This window comes from Pungitius pungitius, unplaced genomic scaffold (assembly GCF_949316345.1).
Source record: "Pungitius pungitius unplaced genomic scaffold, fPunPun2.1 scaffold_31, whole genome shotgun sequence".
In the NCBI taxonomy this organism is placed as follows: domain Eukaryota; kingdom Metazoa; phylum Chordata; class Actinopteri; order Perciformes; family Gasterosteidae; genus Pungitius; species Pungitius pungitius.
This window is the reverse complement of record NW_026909910.1, coordinates 442,263-459,336: the sequence shown is the minus strand read 5'-3', so window position 1 is coordinate 459,336 and position 17,074 is coordinate 442,263. Positions and strand designations below refer to the sequence as shown.

The following is a 17,074-nucleotide window of genomic DNA, read 5'->3' as shown; positions in this document are numbered from 1 at the left end:
TCATATCCAACGTTAAAACAACACTAAACATGCATCTCTTCAACAATGTGATATTCTTTTTGTAATTTGTAGGTGTACAATCTGCGGCGCTCGGCGGCTTTCGGAGAGAGAAGTGAAAAAGCTTACGGCACCTGGGATTCCCAGGCGGTCTTCCATCCAGGTACTAACCAGGCCCTGCTCTGCTTAGCTTCCGAGATCAGACGAGATCGGGCGGAACCAGAGAGGTATGGCCGTAAGCTGCTTTTTATCTTTTTCCTAATCCTTTATAATGCGTCAATGAATTATGACACGCCTGCCGTTGGCATCTTTGTGTGGGTTAAATAAGGGTATGCAAAGAAGGCTGTGACATCCCATGCCGAAAATTGGATGGACTAGAGAAGACCCGCCCAGGGGTCCCAGCCAATCGGTGAATGGCCATTGCAGTCCCCGCCACCTCAAATGGCCTGACGATGGTATGGACGTAAGCCACCTTTCATCTTCTTCCTATTGCATCTCTTCTACAATGTGACATTTTTTTTACAATTGTGTAGGTGTACAATCTACGGCGCTGGGCGGCTTTCAGAGAGAGAAGTGAAAAAGCTTACGGCACCTGGGATTCCCAGGCGGTCTTCCATCCAGGTACTAACCAGGCCCTGCTCTGCTTAGCTTCCGAGATCAGACGAGATCGGGCGGAACCAGAGAGGTATGGCCGTAAGCTGCTTTTCATCTTTTTCCTAATCCTTTAAAACGTGTCAAAGATAATCAGAAGTTTCTTTTTCTAAAATTGAAGCAGTTCTTAGCATTGGCAAGAGAGGTTCCTAAAGCCTGAAGGTAACTTTACTTTTCTTCACTGGCAATTCTAACATGTTGGGTTAGCACCTGTATTTCAACGGCTAAATTACAAACAATAGTATGCCAATCGTAAATGTTGATCAACACTAATTTAGCAATCATGAAACGGAATCATTTTGGATAATATTGTCTAATTTCCTTTCATATCCAACGTTAAAACAACACTAAACATGCATCTCTTCAACAATGTGATATTCTTTTTGTAATTTGTAGGTGTACAATCTGCGGCGCTCGGCGGCTTTCGGAGAGAGAAGTGAAAAAGCTTACGGCACCTGGGATTCCCAGGCGGTCTTCCATCCAGGTACTAACCAGGCCCTGCTCTGCTTAGCTTCCGAGATCAGACGAGATCGGGCGGAACCAGAGAGGTATGGCCGTAAGCTGCATTTTATCTTTTTCCTAATCCTTTATAATGCGTCAATGAATTATGACACGCCTGCCGTTGGCATCTTTGTGTGGGTTAAATAAGGGTATGCAAAGAAGGCTGTGACATCCCATGCCGAAAATTGGATGGACTAGAGAAGACCCGCCCAGGGGTCCCAGCCAATCGGTGAATGGCCATTGCAGTCCCCGCCACCTCAAATGGCCTGACGATGGTATGGACGTAAGCCACCTTTCATCTTCTTCCTATTGCATCTCTTCTACAATGTGACATTTTTTTTACAATTGTGTAGGTGTACAATCTACGGCGCTGGGCGGCTTTCAGAGAGAGAAGTGAAAAAGCTTACGGCACCTGGGATTCCCAGGCGGTCTTCCATCCAGGTACTAACCAGGCCCTGCTCTGCTTAGCTTCCGAGATCAGACGAGATCGGGCGGAACCAGAGAGGTATGGCCGTAAGCTGCTTTTCATCTTTTTCCTAATCCTTTAAAACGTGTCAAAGATAATCAGAAGTTTCTTTTTCTAAAATTGAAGCAGTTCTTAGCATTGGCAAGAGAGGTTCCTAAAGCCTGAAGGTAACTTTACTTTTCTTCACTGGCAATTCTAACATGTTGGGTTAGCACCTGTATTTCAACGGCTAAATTACAAACAATAGTATGCCAATCGTAAATGTTGATCAACACTAATTTAGCAATCATGAAACGGAATCATTTTGGATAATATTGTCTAATTTCCTTTCATATCCAACGTTAAAACAGGTGTACAATCTGCGGCGCTCGGCGGCTTTCGGAGAGAGAAGTGAAAAAGCTTACGGCACCTGGGATTCCCAGGCGGTCTTCCATCCAGGTACTAACCAGGCCCTGCTCTGCTTAGCTTCCGAGATCAGACGAGATCGGGCGGAACCAGAGAGGTATGGCCGTAAGCTGCTTTTCATCTTTTTCCTAATCCTTTAAAACGTGTCAAAGATAATCAGAAGTTTCTTTTTCTAAAATTGAAGCAGTTCTTAGCATTGGCAAGAGAGGTTCCTAAAGCCTGAAGGTAACTTTACTTTTCTTCACTGGCAATTCTAACATGTTGGGTTAGCACCTGTATTTCAACGGCTAAATTACAAACAATAGTATGCCAATCGTAAATGTTGATCAACACTAATTTAGCAATCATGAAACGGAATCATTTTGGATAATATTGTCTAATTTCCTTTCATATCCAACGTTAAAACAACACTAAACATGCATCTCTTCAACAATGTGATATTCTTTTTGTAATTTGTAGGTGTACAATCTGCGGCGCTCGGCGGCTTTCGGAGAGAGAAGTGAAAAAGCTTACGGCACCTGGGATTCCCAGGCGGTCTTCCATCCAGGTACTAACCAGGCCCTGCTCTGCTTAGCTTCCGAGATCAGACGAGATCGGGCGGAACCAGAGAGGTATGGCCGTAAGCTGCTTTTTATCTTTTTCCTAATCCTTTATAATGCGTCAATGAATTATGACACGCCTGCCGTTGGCATCTTTGTGTGGGTTAAATAAGGGTATGCAAAGAAGGCTGTGACATCCCATGCCGAAAATTGGATGGACTAGAGAAGACCCGCCCAGGGGTCCCAGCCAATCGGTGAATGGCCATTGCAGTCCCCGCCACCTCAAATGGCCTGACGATGGTATGGACGTAAGCCACCTTTCATCTTCTTCCTATTGCATCTCTTCTACAATGTGACATTTTTTTTACAATTGTGTAGGTGTACAATCTACGGCGCTGGGCGGCTTTCAGAGAGAGAAGTGAAAAAGCTTACGGCACATGGGATTCCCAGGCGGTCTTCCATCCAGGTACTAACCAGGCCCTGCTCTGCTTAGCTTCCGAGATCAGACGAGATCGGGCGGAACCAGAGAGGTATGGCCGTAAGCTGCTTTTCATCTTTTTCCTAATCCTTTAAAACGTGTCAAAGATAATCAGAAGTTTCTTTTTCTAAAATTGAAGCAGTTCTTAGCATTGGCAAGAGAGGTTCCTAAAGCCTGAAGGTAACTTTACTTTTCTTCACTGGCAATTCTAACATGTTGGGTTAGCACCTGTATTTCAACGGCTAAATTACAAACAATAGTATGCCAATCGTAAATGTTGATCAACACTAATTTAGCAATCATGAAACGGAATCATTTTGGATAATATTGTCTAATTTCCTTTCATATCCAACGTTAAAACAGGTGTACAATCTGCGGCGCTCGGCGGCTTTCGGAGAGAGAAGTGAAAAAGCTTACGGCACCTGGGATTCCCAGGCGGTCTTCCATCCAGGTACTAACCAGGCCCTGCTCTGCTTAGCTTCCGAGATCAGACGAGATCGGGCGGAACCAGAGAGGTATGGCCGTAAGCTGCTTTTCATCTTTTTCCTAATCCTTTAAAACGTGTCAAAGATAATCAGAAGTTTCTTTTTCTAAAATTGAAGCAGTTCTTAGCATTGGCAAGAGAGGTTCCTAAAGCCTGAAGGTAACTTTACTTTTCTTCACTGGCAATTCTAACATGTTGGGTTAGCACCTGTATTTCAACGGCTAAATTACAAACAATAGTATGCCAATCGTAAATGTTGATCAACACTAATTTAGCAATCATGAAACGGAATCATTTTGGATAATATTGTCTAATTTCCTTTCATATCCAACGTTAAAACAACACTAAACATGCATCTCTTCAACAATGTGATATTCTTTTTGTAATTTGTAGGTGTACAATCTGCGGCGCTCGGCGGCTTTCGGAGAGAGAAGTGAAAAAGCTTACGGCACCTGGGATTCCCAGGCGGTCTTCCATCCAGGTACTAACCAGGCCCTGCTCTGCTTAGCTTCCGAGATCAGACGAGATCGGGCGGAACCAGAGAGGTATGGCCGTAAGCTGCTTTTTATCTTTTTCCTAATCCTTTATAATGCGTCAATGAATTATGACACGCCTGCCGTTGGCATCTTTGTGTGGGTTAAATAAGGGTATGCAAAGAAGGCTGTGACATCCCATGCCGAAAATTGGATGGACTAGAGAAGACCCGCCCAGGGGTCCCAGCCAATCGGTGAATGGCCATTGCAGTCCCCGCCACCTCAAATGGCCTGACGATGGTATGGACGTAAGCCACCTTTCATCTTCTTCCTATTGCATCTCTTCTACAATGTGACATTTTTTTTACAATTGTGTAGGTGTACAATCTACGGCGCTGGGCGGCTTTCAGAGAGAGAAGTGAAAAAGCTTACGGCACCTGGGATTCCCAGGCGGTCTTCCATCCAGGTACTAACCAGGCCCTGCTCTGCTTAGCTTCCGAGATCAGACGAGATCGGGCGGAACCAGAGAGGTATGGCCGTAAGCTGCTTTTCATCTTTTTCCTAATCCTTTAAAACGTGTCAAAGATAATCAGAAGTTTCTTTTTCTAAAATTGAAGCAGTTCTTAGCATTGGCAAGAGAGGTTCCTAAAGCCTGAAGGTAACTTTACTTTTCTTCACTGGCAATTCTAACATGTTGGGTTAGCACCTGTATTTCAACGGCTAAATTACAAACAATAGTATGCCAATCGTAAATGTTGATCAACACTAATTTAGCAATCATGAAACGGAATCATTTTGGATAATATTGTCTAATTTCCTTTCATATCCAACGTTAAAACAACACTAAACATGCATCTCTTCAACAATGTGATATTCTTTTTGTAATTTGTAGGTGTACAATCTGCGGCGCTCGGCGGCTTTCGGAGAGAGAAGTGAAAAAGCTTACGGCACCTGGGATTCCCAGGCGGTCTTCCATCCAGGTACTAACCAGGCCCTGCTCTGCTTAGCTTCCGAGATCAGACGAGATCGGGCGGAACCAGAGAGGTATGGCCGTAAGCTGCTTTTTATCTTTTTCCTAATCCTTTATAATGCGTCAATGAATTATGACACGCCTGCCGTTGGCATCTTTGTGTGGGTTAAATAAGGGTATGCAAAGAAGGCTGTGACATCCCATGCCGAAAATTGGATGGACTAGAGAAGACCCGCCCAGGGGTCCCAGCCAATCGGTGAATGGCCATTGCAGTCCCCGCCACCTCAAATGGCCTGACGATGGTATGGACGTAAGCCACCTTTCATCTTCTTCCTATTGCATCTCTTCTACAATGTGAAATTTTTTTTACAATTGTGTAGGTGTACAATCTACGGCGCTGGGCGGCTTTCAGAGAGAGAAGTGAAAAAGCTTACGGCACATGGGATTCCCAGGCGGTCTTCCATCCAGGTACTAACCAGGCCCTGCTCTGCTTAGCTTCCGAGATCAGACGAGATCGGGCGGAACCAGAGAGGTATGGCCGTAAGCTGCTTTTCATCTTTTTCCTAATCCTTTAAAACGTGTCAAAGATAATCAGAAGTTTCTTTTTCTAAAATTGAAGCAGTTCTTAGCATTGGCAAGAGAGGTTCCTAAAGCCTGAAGGTAACTTTACTTTTCTTCACTGGCAATTCTAACATGTTGGGTTAGCACCTGTATTTCAACGGCTAAATTACAAACAATAGTATGCCAATCGTAAATGTTGATCAACACTAATTTAGCAATCATGAAACGGAATCATTTTGGATAATATTGTCTAATTTCCTTTAATATCCAACGTTAAAACAGGTGTACAATCTGCGGCGCTCGGCGGCTTTCGGAGAGAGAAGTGAAAAAGCTTACGGCACCTGGGATTCCCAGGCGGTCTTCCATCCAGGTACTAACCAGGCCCTGCTCTGCTTAGCTTCCGAGATCAGACGAGATCGGGCGGAACCAGAGAGGTATGGCCGTAAGCTGCTTTTCATCTTTTTCCTAATCCTTTAAAACGTGTCAAAGATAATCAGAAGTTTCTTTTTCTAAAATTGAAGCAGTTCTTAGCATTGGCAAGAGAGGTTCCTAAAGCCTGAAGGTAACTTTACTTTTCTTCACTGGCAATTCTAACATGTTGGGTTAGCACCTGTATTTCAACGGCTAAATTACAAACAATAGTATGCCAATCGTAAATGTTGATCAACACTAATTTAGCAATCATGAAACGGAATCATTTTGGATAATATTGTCTAATTTCCTTTAATATCCAACGTTAAAACAGGTGTACAATCTGCGGCGCTCGGCGGCTTTCGGAGAGAGAAGTGAAAAAGCTTACGGCACCTGGGATTCCCAGGCGGTCTTCCATCCAGGTACTAACCAGGCCCTGCTCTGCTTAGCTTCCGAGATCAGACGAGATCGGGCGGAACCAGAGAGGTATGGCCGTAAGCTGCTTTTCATCTTTTTCCTAATCCTTTAAAACGTGTCAAAGATAATCAGAAGTTTCTTTTTCTAAAATTGAAGCAGTTCTTAGCATTGGCAAGAGAGGTTCCTAAAGCCTGAAGGTAACTTTACTTTTCTTCACTGGCAATTCTAACATGTTGGGTTAGCACCTGTATTTCAACGGCTAAATTACAAACAATAGTATGCCAATCGTAAATGTTGATCAACACTAATTTAGCAATCATGAAACGGAATCATTTTGGATAATATTGTCTAATTTCCTTTAATATCCAACGTTAAAACAGGTGTACAATCTGCGGCGCTCGGCGGCTTTCGGAGAGAGAAGTGAAAAAGCTTACGGCACCTGGGATTCCCAGGCGGTCTTCCATCCAGGTACTAACCAGGCCCTGCTCTGCTTAGCTTCCGAGATCAGACGAGATCGGGCGGAACCAGAGAGGTATGGCCGTAAGCTGCTTTTCATCTTTTTCCTAATCCTTTAAAACGTGTCAAAGATAATCAGAAGTTTCTTTTTCTAAAATTGAAGCAGTTCTTAGCATTGGCAAGAGAGGTTCCTAAAGCCTGAAGGTAACTTTACTTTTCTTCACTGGCAATTCTAACATGTTGGGTTAGCACCTGTATTTCAACGGCTAAATTACAAACAATAGTATGCCAATCGTAAATGTTGATCAACACTAATTTAGCAATCATGAAACGGAATCATTTTGGATAATATTGTCTAATTTCCTTTCATATCCAACGTTAAAACAACACTAAACATGCATCTCTTCAACAATGTGATATTCTTTTTGTAATTTGTAGGTGTACAATCTGCGGCGCTCGGCGGCTTTCGGAGAGAGAAGTGAAAAAGCTTACGGCACCTGGGATTCCCAGGCGGTCTTCCATCCAGGTACTAACCAGGCCCTGCTCTGCTTAGCTTCCGAGATCAGACGAGATCGGGCGGAACCAGAGAGGTATGGCCGTAAGCTGCTTTTTATCTTTTTCCTAATCCTTTATAATGCGTCAATGAATTATGACACGCCTGCCGTTGGCATCTTTGTGTGGGTTAAATAAGGGTATGCAAAGAAGGCTGTGACATCCCATGCCGAAAATTGGATGGACTAGAGAAGACCCGCCCAGGGGTCCCAGCCAATCGGTGAATGGCCATTGCAGTCCCCGCCACCTCAAATGGCCTGACGATGGTATGGACGTAAGCCACCTTTCATCTTCTTCCTATTGCATCTCTTCTACAATGTGACATTTTTTTTACAATTGTGTAGGTGTACAATCTACGGCGCTGGGCGGCTTTCAGAGAGAGAAGTGAAAAAGCTTACGGCACCTGGGATTCCCAGGCGGTCTTCCATCCAGGTACTAACCAGGCCCTGCTCTGCTTAGCTTCCGAGATCAGACGAGATCGGGCGGAACCAGAGAGGTATGGCCGTAAGCTGCTTTTCATCTTTTTCCTAATCCTTTAAAACGTGTCAAAGATAATCAGAAGTTTCTTTTTCTAAAATTGAAGCAGTTCTTAGCATTGGCAAGAGAGGTTCCTAAAGCCTGAAGGTAACTTTACTTTTCTTCACTGGCAATTCTAACATGTTGGGTTAGCACCTGTATTTCAACGGCTAAATTACAAACAATAGTATGCCAATCGTAAATGTTGATCAACACTAATTTAGCAATCATGAAACGGAATCATTTTGGATAATATTGTCTAATTTCCTTTCATATCCAACGTTAAAACAACACTAAACATGCATCTCTTCAACAATGTGATATTCTTTTTGTAATTTGTAGGTGTACAATCTGCGGCGCTCGGCGGCTTTCGGAGAGAGAAGTGAAAAAGCTTACGGCACCTGGGATTCCCAGGCGGTCTTCCATCCAGGTACTAACCAGGCCCTGCTCTGCTTAGCTTCCGAGATCAGACGAGATCGGGCGGAACCAGAGAGGTATGGCCGTAAGCTGCTTTTTATCTTTTTCCTAATCCTTTATAATGCGTCAATGAATTATGACACGCCTGCCGTTGGCATCTTTGTGTGGGTTAAATAAGGGTATGCAAAGAAGGCTGTGACATCCCATGCCGAAAATTGGATGGACTAGAGAAGACCCGCCCAGGGGTCCCAGCCAATCGGTGAATGGCCATTGCAGTCCCCGCCACCTCAAATGGCCTGACGATGGTATGGACGTAAGCCACCTTTCATCTTCTTCCTATTGCATCTCTTCTACAATGTGAAATTTTTTTTACAATTGTGTAGGTGTACAATCTACGGCGCTGGGCGGCTTTCAGAGAGAGAAGTGAAAAAGCTTACGGCACATGGGATTCCCAGGCGGTCTTCCATCCAGGTACTAACCAGGCCCTGCTCTGCTTAGCTTCCGAGATCAGACGAGATCGGGCGGAACCAGAGAGGTATGGCCGTAAGCTGCTTTTCATCTTTTTCCTAATCCTTTAAAACGTGTCAAAGATAATCAGAAGTTTCTTTTTCTAAAATTGAAGCAGTTCTTAGCATTGGCAAGAGAGGTTCCTAAAGCCTGAAGGTAACTTTACTTTTCTTCACTGGCAATTCTAACATGTTGGGTTAGCACCTGTATTTCAACGGCTAAATTACAAACAATAGTATGCCAATCGTAAATGTTGATCAACACTAATTTAGCAATCATGAAACGGAATCATTTTGGATAATATTGTCTAATTTCCTTTAATATCCAACGTTAAAACAGGTGTACAATCTGCGGCGCTCGGCGGCTTTCGGAGAGAGAAGTGAAAAAGCTTACGGCACCTGGGATTCCCAGGCGGTCTTCCATCCAGGTACTAACCAGGCCCTGCTCTGCTTAGCTTCCGAGATCAGACGAGATCGGGCGGAACCAGAGAGGTATGGCCGTAAGCTGCTTTTCATCTTTTTCCTAATCCTTTAAAACGTGTCAAAGATAATCAGAAGTTTCTTTTTCTAAAATTGAAGCAGTTCTTAGCATTGGCAAGAGAGGTTCCTAAAGCCTGAAGGTAACTTTACTTTTCTTCACTGGCAATTCTAACATGTTGGGTTAGCACCTGTATTTCAACGGCTAAATTACAAACAATAGTATGCCAATCGTAAATGTTGATCAACACTAATTTAGCAATCATGAAACGGAATCATTTTGGATAATATTGTCTAATTTCCTTTCATATCCAACGTTAAAACAACACTAAACATGCATCTCTTCAACAATGTGATATTCTTTTTGTAATTTGTAGGTGTACAATCTGCGGCGCTCGGCGGCTTTCGGAGAGAGAAGTGAAAAAGCTTACGGCACCTGGGATTCCCAGGCGGTCTTCCATCCAGGTACTAACCAGGCCCTGCTCTGCTTAGCTTCCGAGATCAGACGAGATCGGGCGGAACCAGAGAGGTATGGCCGTAAGCTGCTTTTTATCTTTTTCCTAATCCTTTATAATGCGTCAATGAATTATGACACGCCTGCCGTTGGCATCTTTGTGTGGGTTAAATAAGGGTATGCAAAGAAGGCTGTGACATCCCATGCCGAAAATTGGATGGACTAGAGAAGACCCGCCCAGGGGTCCCAGCCAATCGGTGAATGGCCATTGCAGTCCCCGCCACCTCAAATGGCCTGACGATGGTATGGACGTAAGCCACCTTTCATCTTCTTCCTATTGCATCTCTTCTACAATGTGACATTTTTTTTACAATTGTGTAGGTGTACAATCTACGGCGCTGGGCGGCTTTCAGAGAGAGAAGTGAAAAAGCTTACGGCACCTGGGATTCCCAGGCGGTCTTCCATCCAGGTACTAACCAGGCCCTGCTCTGCTTAGCTTCCGAGATCAGACGAGATCGGGCGGAACCAGAGAGGTATGGCCGTAAGCTGCTTTTTATCTTTTTCCTAATCCTTTATAATGCGTCAATGAATTATGACACGCCTGCCGTTGGCATCTTTGTGTGGGTTAAATAAGGGTATGCAAAGAAGGCTGTGACATCCCATGCCGAAAATTGGATGGACTAGAGAAGACCCGCCCAGGGGTCCCAGCCAATCGGTGAATGGCCATTGCAGTCCCCGCCACCTCAAATGGCCTGACGATGGTATGGACGTAAGCCACCTTTCATCTTCTTCCTATTGCATCTCTTCTACAATGTGACATTTTTTTTACAATTGTGTAGGTGTACAATCTACGGCGCTGGGCGGCTTTCAGAGAGAGAAGTGAAAAAGCTTACGGCACCTGGGATTCCCAGGCGGTCTTCCATCCAGGTACTAACCAGGCCCTGCTCTGCTTAGCTTCCGAGATCAGACGAGATCGGGCGGAACCAGAGAGGTATGGCCGTAAGCTGCTTTTCATCTTTTTCCTAATCCTTTAAAACGTGTCAAAGATAATCAGAAGTTTCTTTTTCTAAAATTGAAGCAGTTCTTAGCATTGGCAAGAGAGGTTCCTAAAGCCTGAAGGTAACTTTACTTTTCTTCACTGGCAATTCTAACATGTTGGGTTAGCACCTGTATTTCAACGGCTAAATTACAAACAATAGTATGCCAATCGTAAATGTTGATCAACACTAATTTAGCAATCATGAAACGGAATCATTTTGGATAATATTGTCTAATTTCCTTTCATATCCAACGTTAAAACAACACTAAACATGCATCTCTTCAACAATGTGATATTCTTTTTGTAATTTGTAGGTGTACAATCTGCGGCGCTCGGCGGCTTTCGGAGAGAGAAGTGAAAAAGCTTACGGCACCTGGGATTCCCAAGCGGTCTTCCATCCAGGTACTAACCAGGCCCTGCTCTGCTTAGCTTCCGAGATCAGACGAGATCGGGCGGAACCAGAGAGGTATGGCCGTAAGCTGCTTTTTATCTTTTTCCTAATCCTTTATAATGCGTCAATGAATTATGACACGCCTGCCGTTGGCATCTTTGTGTGGGTTAAATAAGGGTATGCAAAGAAGGCTGTGACATCCCATGCCGAAAATTGGATGGACTAGAGAAGACCCGCCCAGGGGTCCCAGCCAATCGGTGAATGGCCATTGCAGTCCCCGCCACCTCAAATGGCCTGACGATGGTATGGACGTAAGCCACCTTTCATCTTCTTCCTATTGCATCTCTTCTACAATGTGACATTTTTTTTACAATTGTGTAGGTGTACAATCTACGGCGCTGGGCGGCTTTCAGAGAGAGAAGTGAAAAAGCTTACGGCACCTGGGATTCCCAGGCGGTCTTCCATCCAGGTACTAACCAGGCCCTGCTCTGCTTAGCTTCCGAGATCAGACGAGATCGGGCGGAACCAGAGAGGTATGGCCGTAAGCTGCTTTTCATCTTTTTCCTAATCCTTTAAAACGTGTCAAAGATAATCAGAAGTTTCTTTTTCTAAAATTGAAGCAGTTCTTAGCATTGGCAAGAGAGGTTCCTAAAGCCTGAAGGTAACTTTACTTTTCTTCACTGGCAATTCTAACATGTTGGGTTAGCACCTGTATTTCAACGGCTAAATTACAAACAATAGTATGCCAATCGTAAATGTTGATCAACACTAATTTAGCAATCATGAAACGGAATCATTTTGGATAATATTGTCTAATTTCCTTTAATATCCAACGTTAAAACAGGTGTACAATCTGCGGCGCTCGGCGGCTTTCGGAGAGAGAAGTGAAAAAGCTTACGGCACCTGGGATTCCCAGGCGGTCTTCCATCCAGGTACTAACCAGGCCCTGCTCTGCTTAGCTTCCGAGATCAGACGAGATCGGGCGGAACCAGAGAGGTATGGCCGTAAGCTGCTTTTCATCTTTTTCCTAATCCTTTAAAACGTGTCAAAGATAATCAGAAGTTTCTTTTTCTAAAATTGAAGCAGTTCTTAGCATTGGCAAGAGAGGTTCCTAAAGCCTGAAGGTAACTTTACTTTTCTTCACTGGCAATTCTAACATGTTGGGTTAGCACCTGTATTTCAACGGCTAAATTACAAACAATAGTATGCCAATCGTAAATGTTGATCAACACTAATTTAGCAATCATGAAACGGAATCATTTTGGATAATATTGTCTAATTTCCTTTCATATCCAACGTTAAAACAACACTAAACATGCATCTCTTCAACAATGTGATATTCTTTTTGTAATTTGTAGGTGTACAATCTGCGGCGCTCGGCGGCTTTCGGAGAGAGAAGTGAAAAAGCTTACGGCACCTGGGATTCCCAGGCGGTCTTCCATCCTGGTACTAACCAGGCCCTGCTCTGCTTAGCTTCCGAGATCAGACGAGATCGGGCGGAACCAGAGAGGTATGGCCGTAAGCTGCTTTTTATCTTTTTCCTAATCCTTTATAATGCGTCAATGAATTATGACACGCCTGCCGTTGGCATCTTTGTGTGGGTTAAATAAGGGTATGCAAAGAAGGCTGTGACATCCCATGCCGAAAATTGGATGGACTAGAGAAGACCCGCCCAGGGGTCCCAGCCAATCGGTGAATGGCCATTGCAGTCCCCGCCACCTCAAATGGCCTGACGATGGTATGGACGTAAGCCACCTTTCATCTTCTTCCTATTGCATCTCTTCTACAATGTGACATTTTTTTTACAATTGTGTAGGTGTACAATCTACGGCGCTGGGCGGCTTTCAGAGAGAGAAGTGAAAAAGCTTACGGCACCTGGGATTCCCAGGCGGTCTTCCATCCAGGTACTAACCAGGCCCTGCTCTGCTTAGCTTCCGAGATCAGACGAGATCGGGCGGAACCAGAGAGGTATGGCCGTAAGCTGCTTTTCATCTTTTTCCTAATCCTTTAAAACGTGTCAAAGATAATCAGAAGTTTCTTTTTCTAAAATTGAAGCAGTTCTTAGCATTGGCAAGAGAGGTTCCTAAAGCCTGAAGGTAACTTTACTTTTCTTCACTGGCAATTCTAACATGTTGGGTTAGCACCTGTATTTCAACGGCTAAATTACAAACAATAGTATGCCAATCGTAAATGTTGATCAACACTAATTTAGCAATCATGAAACGGAATCATTTTGGATAATATTGTCTAATTTCCTTTCATATCCAACGTTAAAACAACACTAAACATGCATCTCTTCAACAATGTGATATTCTTTTTGTAATTTGTAGGTGTACAATCTGCGGCGCTCGGCGGCTTTCGGAGAGAGAAGTGAAAAAGCTTACGGCACCTGGGATTCCCAGGCGGTCTTCCATCCAGGTACTAACCAGGCCCTGCTCTGCTTAGCTTCCGAGATCAGACGAGATCGGGCGGAACCAGAGAGGTATGGCCGTAAGCTGCTTTTTATCTTTTTCCTAATCCTTTATAATGCGTCAATGAATTATGACACGCCTGCCGTTGGCATCTTTGTGTGGGTTAAATAAGGGTATGCAAAGAAGGCTGTGACATCCCATGCCGAAAATTGGATGGACTAGAGAAGACCCGCCCAGGGGTCCCAGCCAATCGGTGAATGGCCATTGCAGTCCCCGCCACCTCAAATGGCCTGACGATGGTATGGACGTAAGCCACCTTTCATCTTCTTCCTATTGCATCTCTTCTACAATGTGACATTTTTTTTACAATTGTGTAGGTGTACAATCTACGGCGCTGGGCGGCTTTCAGAGAGAGAAGTGAAAAAGCTTACGGCACCTGGGATTCCCAGGCGGTCTTCCATCCAGGTACTAACCAGGCCCTGCTCTGCTTAGCTTCCGAGATCAGACGAGATCGGGCGGAACCAGAGAGGTATGGCCGTAAGCTGCTTTTCATCTTTTTCCTAATCCTTTAAAACGTGTCAAAGATAATCAGAAGTTTCTTTTTCTAAAATTGAAGCAGTTCTTAGCATTGGCAAGAGAGGTTCCTAAAGCCTGAAGGTAACTTTACTTTTCTTCACTGGCAATTCTAACATGTTGGGTTAGCACCTGTATTTCAACGGCTAAATTACAAACAATAGTATGCCAATCGTAAATGTTGATCAACACTAATTTAGCAATCATGAAACGGAATCATTTTGGATAATATTGTCTAATTTCCTTTCATATCCAACGTTAAAACAACACTAAACATGCATCTCTTCAACAATGTGATATTCTTTTTGTAATTTGTAGGTGTACAATCTGCGGCGCTCGGCGGCTTTCGGAGAGAGAAGTGAAAAAGCTTACGGCACCTGGGATTCCCAGGCGGTCTTCCATCCAGGTACTAACCAGGCCCTGCTCTGCTTAGCTTCCGAGATCAGACGAGATCGGGCGGAACCAGAGAGGTATGGCCGTAAGCTGCTTTTTATCTTTTTCCTAATCCTTTATAATGCGTCAATGAATTATGACACGCCTGCCGTTGGCATCTTTGTGTGGGTTAAATAAGGGTATGCAAAGAAGGCTGTGACATCCCATGCCGAAAATTGGATGGACTAGAGAAGACCCGCCCAGGGGTCCCAGCCAATCGGTGAATGGCCATTGCAGTCCCCGCCACCTCAAATGGCCTGACGATGGTATGGACGTAAGCCACCTTTCATCTTCTTCCTATTGCATCTCTTCTACAATGTGAAATTTTTTTTACAATTGTGTAGGTGTACAATCTACGGCGCTGGGCGGCTTTCAGAGAGAGAAGTGAAAAAGCTTACGGCACATGGGATTCCCAGGCGGTCTTCCATCCAGGTACTAACCAGGCCCTGCTCTGCTTAGCTTCCGAGATCAGACGAGATCGGGCGGAACCAGAGAGGTATGGCCGTAAGCTGCTTTTCATCTTTTTCCTAATCCTTTAAAACGTGTCAAAGATAATCAGAAGTTTCTTTTTCTAAAATTGAAGCAGTTCTTAGCATTGGCAAGAGAGGTTCCTAAAGCCTGAAGGTAACTTTACTTTTCTTCACTGGCAATTCTAACATGTTGGGTTAGCACCTGTATTTCAACGGCTAAATTACAAACAATAGTATGCCAATCGTAAATGTTGATCAACACTAATTTAGCAGTCATGAAACGGAATCATTTTGGATAATATTGTCTAATTTCCTTTAATATCCAACGTTAAAACAGGTGTACAATCTGCGGCGCTCGGCGGCTTTCGGAGAGAGAAGTGAAAAAGCTTACGGCACCTGGGATTCCCAGGCGGTCTTCCATCCAGGTACTAACCAGGCCCTGCTCTGCTTAGCTTCCGAGATCAGACGAGATCGGGCGGAACCAGAGAGGTATGGCCGTAAGCTGCTTTTCATCTTTTTCCTAATCCTTTAAAACGTGTCAAAGATAATCAGAAGTTTCTTTTTCTAAAATTGAAGCAGTTCTTAGCATTGGCAAGAGAGGTTCCTAAAGCCTGAAGGTAACTTTACTTTTCTTCACTGGCAATTCTAACATGTTGGGTTAGCACCTGTATTTCAACGGCTAAATTACAAACAATAGTATGCCAATCGTAAATGTTGATCAACACTAATTTAGCAATCATGAAACGGAATCATTTTGGATAATATTGTCTAATTTCCTTTCATATCCAACGTTAAAACAACACTAAACATGCATCTCTTCAACAATGTGATATTCTTTTTGTAATTTGTAGGTGTACAATCTGCGGCGCTCGGCGGCTTTCGGAGAGAGAAGTGAAAAAGCTTACGGCACCTGGGATTCCCAAGCGGTCTTCCATCCAGGTACTAACCAGGCCCTGCTCTGCTTAGCTTCCGAGATCAGACGAGATCGGGCGGAACCAGAGAGGTATGGCCGTAAGCTGCTTTTTATCTTTTTCCTAATCCTTTATAATGCGTCAATGAATTATGACACGCCTGCCGTTGGCATCTTTGTGTGGGTTAAATAAGGGTATGCAAAGAAGGCTGTGACATCCCATGCCGAAAATTGGATGGACTAGAGAAGACCCGCCCAGGGGTCCCAGCCAATCGGTGAATGGCCATTGCAGTCCCCGCCACCTCAAATGGCCTGACGATGGTATGGACGTAAGCCACCTTTCATCTTCTTCCTATTGCATCTCTTCTACAATGTGACATTTTTTTTACAATTGTGTAGGTGTACAATCTACGGCGCTGGGCGGCTTTCAGAGAGAGAAGTGAAAAAGCTTACGGCACCTGGGATTCCCAGGCGGTCTTCCATCCAGGTACTAACCAGGCCCTGCTCTGCTTAGCTTCCGAGATCAGACGAGATCGGGCGGAACCAGAGAGGTATGGCCGTAAGCTGCTTTTCATCTTTTTCCTAATCCTTTAAAACGTGTCAAAGATAATCAGAAGTTTCTTTTTCTAAAATTGAAGCAGTTCTTAGCATTGGCAAGAGAGGTTCCTAAAGCCTGAAGGTAACTTTACTTTTCTTCACTGGCAATTCTAACATGTTGGGTTAGCACCTGTATTTCAACGGCTAAATTACAAACAATAGTATGCCAATCGTAAATGTTGATCAACACTAATTTAGCAATCATGAAACGGAATCATTTTGGATAATATTGTCTAATTTCCTTTAATATCCAACGTTAAAACAGGTGTACAATCTGCGGCGCTCGGCGGCTTTCGGAGAGAGAAGTGAAAAAGCTTACGGCACCTGGGATTCCCAGGCGGTCTTCCATCCAGGTACTAACCAGGCCCTGCTCTGCTTAGCTTCCGAGATCAGACGAGATCGGGCGGAACCAGAGAGGTATGGCCGTAAGCTGCTTTTCATCTTTTTCCTAATCCTTTAAAACGTGTCAAAGATAATCAGAAGTTTCTTTTTCTAAAATTGAAGCAGTTCTTAGCATTGG

General features: G+C 44.1%; 36 non-coding genes across 36 annotated transcripts; all 36 read right to left on the bottom strand.

Annotated features, from left to right (window-relative positions):
• Positions 1-119: 119 nt before the first annotated feature.
• On the bottom strand, positions 120-238 carry LOC134122817 (5S ribosomal RNA). The gene has a single exon (XR_009954328.1). It is a non-coding gene; the product is annotated as a 5S ribosomal RNA (ribosomal RNA).
• Positions 239-577: 339 nt separating this feature from the next.
• LOC134122815 (5S ribosomal RNA) lies at positions 578-696 on the bottom strand. The gene has a single exon (XR_009954326.1). It is a non-coding gene; the product is annotated as a 5S ribosomal RNA (ribosomal RNA).
• Positions 697-1,091: 395 nt separating this feature from the next.
• LOC134122814 (5S ribosomal RNA) lies at positions 1,092-1,210 on the bottom strand. Its single transcript, XR_009954325.1, has one exon. It is a non-coding gene; the product is annotated as a 5S ribosomal RNA (ribosomal RNA).
• A 339-nt stretch (positions 1,211-1,549) lies between these two features.
• On the bottom strand, positions 1,550-1,668 carry LOC134122813 (5S ribosomal RNA). Its single transcript, XR_009954324.1, has one exon. It is a non-coding gene; the product is annotated as a 5S ribosomal RNA (ribosomal RNA).
• A 344-nt stretch (positions 1,669-2,012) lies between these two features.
• Positions 2,013-2,131, bottom strand: LOC134122812 (5S ribosomal RNA). The gene has a single exon (XR_009954323.1). It is a non-coding gene; the product is annotated as a 5S ribosomal RNA (ribosomal RNA).
• Positions 2,132-2,526: 395 nt separating this feature from the next.
• LOC134122811 (5S ribosomal RNA) lies at positions 2,527-2,645 on the bottom strand. Its single transcript, XR_009954322.1, has one exon. It is a non-coding gene; the product is annotated as a 5S ribosomal RNA (ribosomal RNA).
• Positions 2,646-2,984: 339 nt separating this feature from the next.
• On the bottom strand, positions 2,985-3,103 carry LOC134123083 (5S ribosomal RNA). Its single transcript, XR_009954592.1, has one exon. It is a non-coding gene; the product is annotated as a 5S ribosomal RNA (ribosomal RNA).
• Positions 3,104-3,447: 344 nt separating this feature from the next.
• LOC134122810 (5S ribosomal RNA) lies at positions 3,448-3,566 on the bottom strand. The gene has a single exon (XR_009954321.1). It is a non-coding gene; the product is annotated as a 5S ribosomal RNA (ribosomal RNA).
• A 395-nt stretch (positions 3,567-3,961) lies between these two features.
• On the bottom strand, positions 3,962-4,080 carry LOC134122809 (5S ribosomal RNA). The gene has a single exon (XR_009954320.1). It is a non-coding gene; the product is annotated as a 5S ribosomal RNA (ribosomal RNA).
• Positions 4,081-4,419: 339 nt separating this feature from the next.
• Positions 4,420-4,538, bottom strand: LOC134122808 (5S ribosomal RNA). Its single transcript, XR_009954319.1, has one exon. It is a non-coding gene; the product is annotated as a 5S ribosomal RNA (ribosomal RNA).
• Positions 4,539-4,933: 395 nt separating this feature from the next.
• Positions 4,934-5,052, bottom strand: LOC134122807 (5S ribosomal RNA). Its single transcript, XR_009954318.1, has one exon. It is a non-coding gene; the product is annotated as a 5S ribosomal RNA (ribosomal RNA).
• A 339-nt stretch (positions 5,053-5,391) lies between these two features.
• LOC134123082 (5S ribosomal RNA) lies at positions 5,392-5,510 on the bottom strand. The gene has a single exon (XR_009954591.1). It is a non-coding gene; the product is annotated as a 5S ribosomal RNA (ribosomal RNA).
• A 344-nt stretch (positions 5,511-5,854) lies between these two features.
• Positions 5,855-5,973, bottom strand: LOC134122806 (5S ribosomal RNA). The gene has a single exon (XR_009954317.1). It is a non-coding gene; the product is annotated as a 5S ribosomal RNA (ribosomal RNA).
• A 344-nt stretch (positions 5,974-6,317) lies between these two features.
• LOC134122803 (5S ribosomal RNA) lies at positions 6,318-6,436 on the bottom strand. The gene has a single exon (XR_009954315.1). It is a non-coding gene; the product is annotated as a 5S ribosomal RNA (ribosomal RNA).
• Positions 6,437-6,780: 344 nt separating this feature from the next.
• LOC134122802 (5S ribosomal RNA) lies at positions 6,781-6,899 on the bottom strand. The gene has a single exon (XR_009954314.1). It is a non-coding gene; the product is annotated as a 5S ribosomal RNA (ribosomal RNA).
• Positions 6,900-7,294: 395 nt separating this feature from the next.
• On the bottom strand, positions 7,295-7,413 carry LOC134122801 (5S ribosomal RNA). The gene has a single exon (XR_009954313.1). It is a non-coding gene; the product is annotated as a 5S ribosomal RNA (ribosomal RNA).
• Positions 7,414-7,752: 339 nt separating this feature from the next.
• Positions 7,753-7,871, bottom strand: LOC134122800 (5S ribosomal RNA). Its single transcript, XR_009954312.1, has one exon. It is a non-coding gene; the product is annotated as a 5S ribosomal RNA (ribosomal RNA).
• Positions 7,872-8,266: 395 nt separating this feature from the next.
• LOC134122799 (5S ribosomal RNA) lies at positions 8,267-8,385 on the bottom strand. The gene has a single exon (XR_009954311.1). It is a non-coding gene; the product is annotated as a 5S ribosomal RNA (ribosomal RNA).
• A 339-nt stretch (positions 8,386-8,724) lies between these two features.
• On the bottom strand, positions 8,725-8,843 carry LOC134123081 (5S ribosomal RNA). Its single transcript, XR_009954590.1, has one exon. It is a non-coding gene; the product is annotated as a 5S ribosomal RNA (ribosomal RNA).
• Positions 8,844-9,187: 344 nt separating this feature from the next.
• Positions 9,188-9,306, bottom strand: LOC134122798 (5S ribosomal RNA). The gene has a single exon (XR_009954310.1). It is a non-coding gene; the product is annotated as a 5S ribosomal RNA (ribosomal RNA).
• Positions 9,307-9,701: 395 nt separating this feature from the next.
• LOC134122797 (5S ribosomal RNA) lies at positions 9,702-9,820 on the bottom strand. The gene has a single exon (XR_009954309.1). It is a non-coding gene; the product is annotated as a 5S ribosomal RNA (ribosomal RNA).
• Positions 9,821-10,159: 339 nt separating this feature from the next.
• Positions 10,160-10,278, bottom strand: LOC134122796 (5S ribosomal RNA). Its single transcript, XR_009954308.1, has one exon. It is a non-coding gene; the product is annotated as a 5S ribosomal RNA (ribosomal RNA).
• Positions 10,279-10,617: 339 nt separating this feature from the next.
• On the bottom strand, positions 10,618-10,736 carry LOC134122795 (5S ribosomal RNA). The gene has a single exon (XR_009954307.1). It is a non-coding gene; the product is annotated as a 5S ribosomal RNA (ribosomal RNA).
• A 395-nt stretch (positions 10,737-11,131) lies between these two features.
• LOC134122986 (5S ribosomal RNA) lies at positions 11,132-11,250 on the bottom strand. The gene has a single exon (XR_009954496.1). It is a non-coding gene; the product is annotated as a 5S ribosomal RNA (ribosomal RNA).
• Positions 11,251-11,589: 339 nt separating this feature from the next.
• Positions 11,590-11,708, bottom strand: LOC134122794 (5S ribosomal RNA). Its single transcript, XR_009954306.1, has one exon. It is a non-coding gene; the product is annotated as a 5S ribosomal RNA (ribosomal RNA).
• A 344-nt stretch (positions 11,709-12,052) lies between these two features.
• Positions 12,053-12,171, bottom strand: LOC134122792 (5S ribosomal RNA). Its single transcript, XR_009954304.1, has one exon. It is a non-coding gene; the product is annotated as a 5S ribosomal RNA (ribosomal RNA).
• A 395-nt stretch (positions 12,172-12,566) lies between these two features.
• On the bottom strand, positions 12,567-12,685 carry LOC134123315 (5S ribosomal RNA). Its single transcript, XR_009954801.1, has one exon. It is a non-coding gene; the product is annotated as a 5S ribosomal RNA (ribosomal RNA).
• Positions 12,686-13,024: 339 nt separating this feature from the next.
• On the bottom strand, positions 13,025-13,143 carry LOC134122791 (5S ribosomal RNA). Its single transcript, XR_009954303.1, has one exon. It is a non-coding gene; the product is annotated as a 5S ribosomal RNA (ribosomal RNA).
• A 395-nt stretch (positions 13,144-13,538) lies between these two features.
• LOC134122790 (5S ribosomal RNA) lies at positions 13,539-13,657 on the bottom strand. Its single transcript, XR_009954302.1, has one exon. It is a non-coding gene; the product is annotated as a 5S ribosomal RNA (ribosomal RNA).
• A 339-nt stretch (positions 13,658-13,996) lies between these two features.
• On the bottom strand, positions 13,997-14,115 carry LOC134122789 (5S ribosomal RNA). The gene has a single exon (XR_009954301.1). It is a non-coding gene; the product is annotated as a 5S ribosomal RNA (ribosomal RNA).
• Positions 14,116-14,510: 395 nt separating this feature from the next.
• On the bottom strand, positions 14,511-14,629 carry LOC134122788 (5S ribosomal RNA). The gene has a single exon (XR_009954300.1). It is a non-coding gene; the product is annotated as a 5S ribosomal RNA (ribosomal RNA).
• A 339-nt stretch (positions 14,630-14,968) lies between these two features.
• LOC134123080 (5S ribosomal RNA) lies at positions 14,969-15,087 on the bottom strand. Its single transcript, XR_009954589.1, has one exon. It is a non-coding gene; the product is annotated as a 5S ribosomal RNA (ribosomal RNA).
• A 344-nt stretch (positions 15,088-15,431) lies between these two features.
• LOC134123702 (5S ribosomal RNA) lies at positions 15,432-15,550 on the bottom strand. The gene has a single exon (XR_009955188.1). It is a non-coding gene; the product is annotated as a 5S ribosomal RNA (ribosomal RNA).
• A 395-nt stretch (positions 15,551-15,945) lies between these two features.
• On the bottom strand, positions 15,946-16,064 carry LOC134122984 (5S ribosomal RNA). The gene has a single exon (XR_009954494.1). It is a non-coding gene; the product is annotated as a 5S ribosomal RNA (ribosomal RNA).
• Positions 16,065-16,403: 339 nt separating this feature from the next.
• LOC134123701 (5S ribosomal RNA) lies at positions 16,404-16,522 on the bottom strand. The gene has a single exon (XR_009955187.1). It is a non-coding gene; the product is annotated as a 5S ribosomal RNA (ribosomal RNA).
• A 344-nt stretch (positions 16,523-16,866) lies between these two features.
• Positions 16,867-16,985, bottom strand: LOC134123700 (5S ribosomal RNA). The gene has a single exon (XR_009955186.1). It is a non-coding gene; the product is annotated as a 5S ribosomal RNA (ribosomal RNA).
• Between the last annotated feature and the right edge of the window lie 89 nt (positions 16,986-17,074).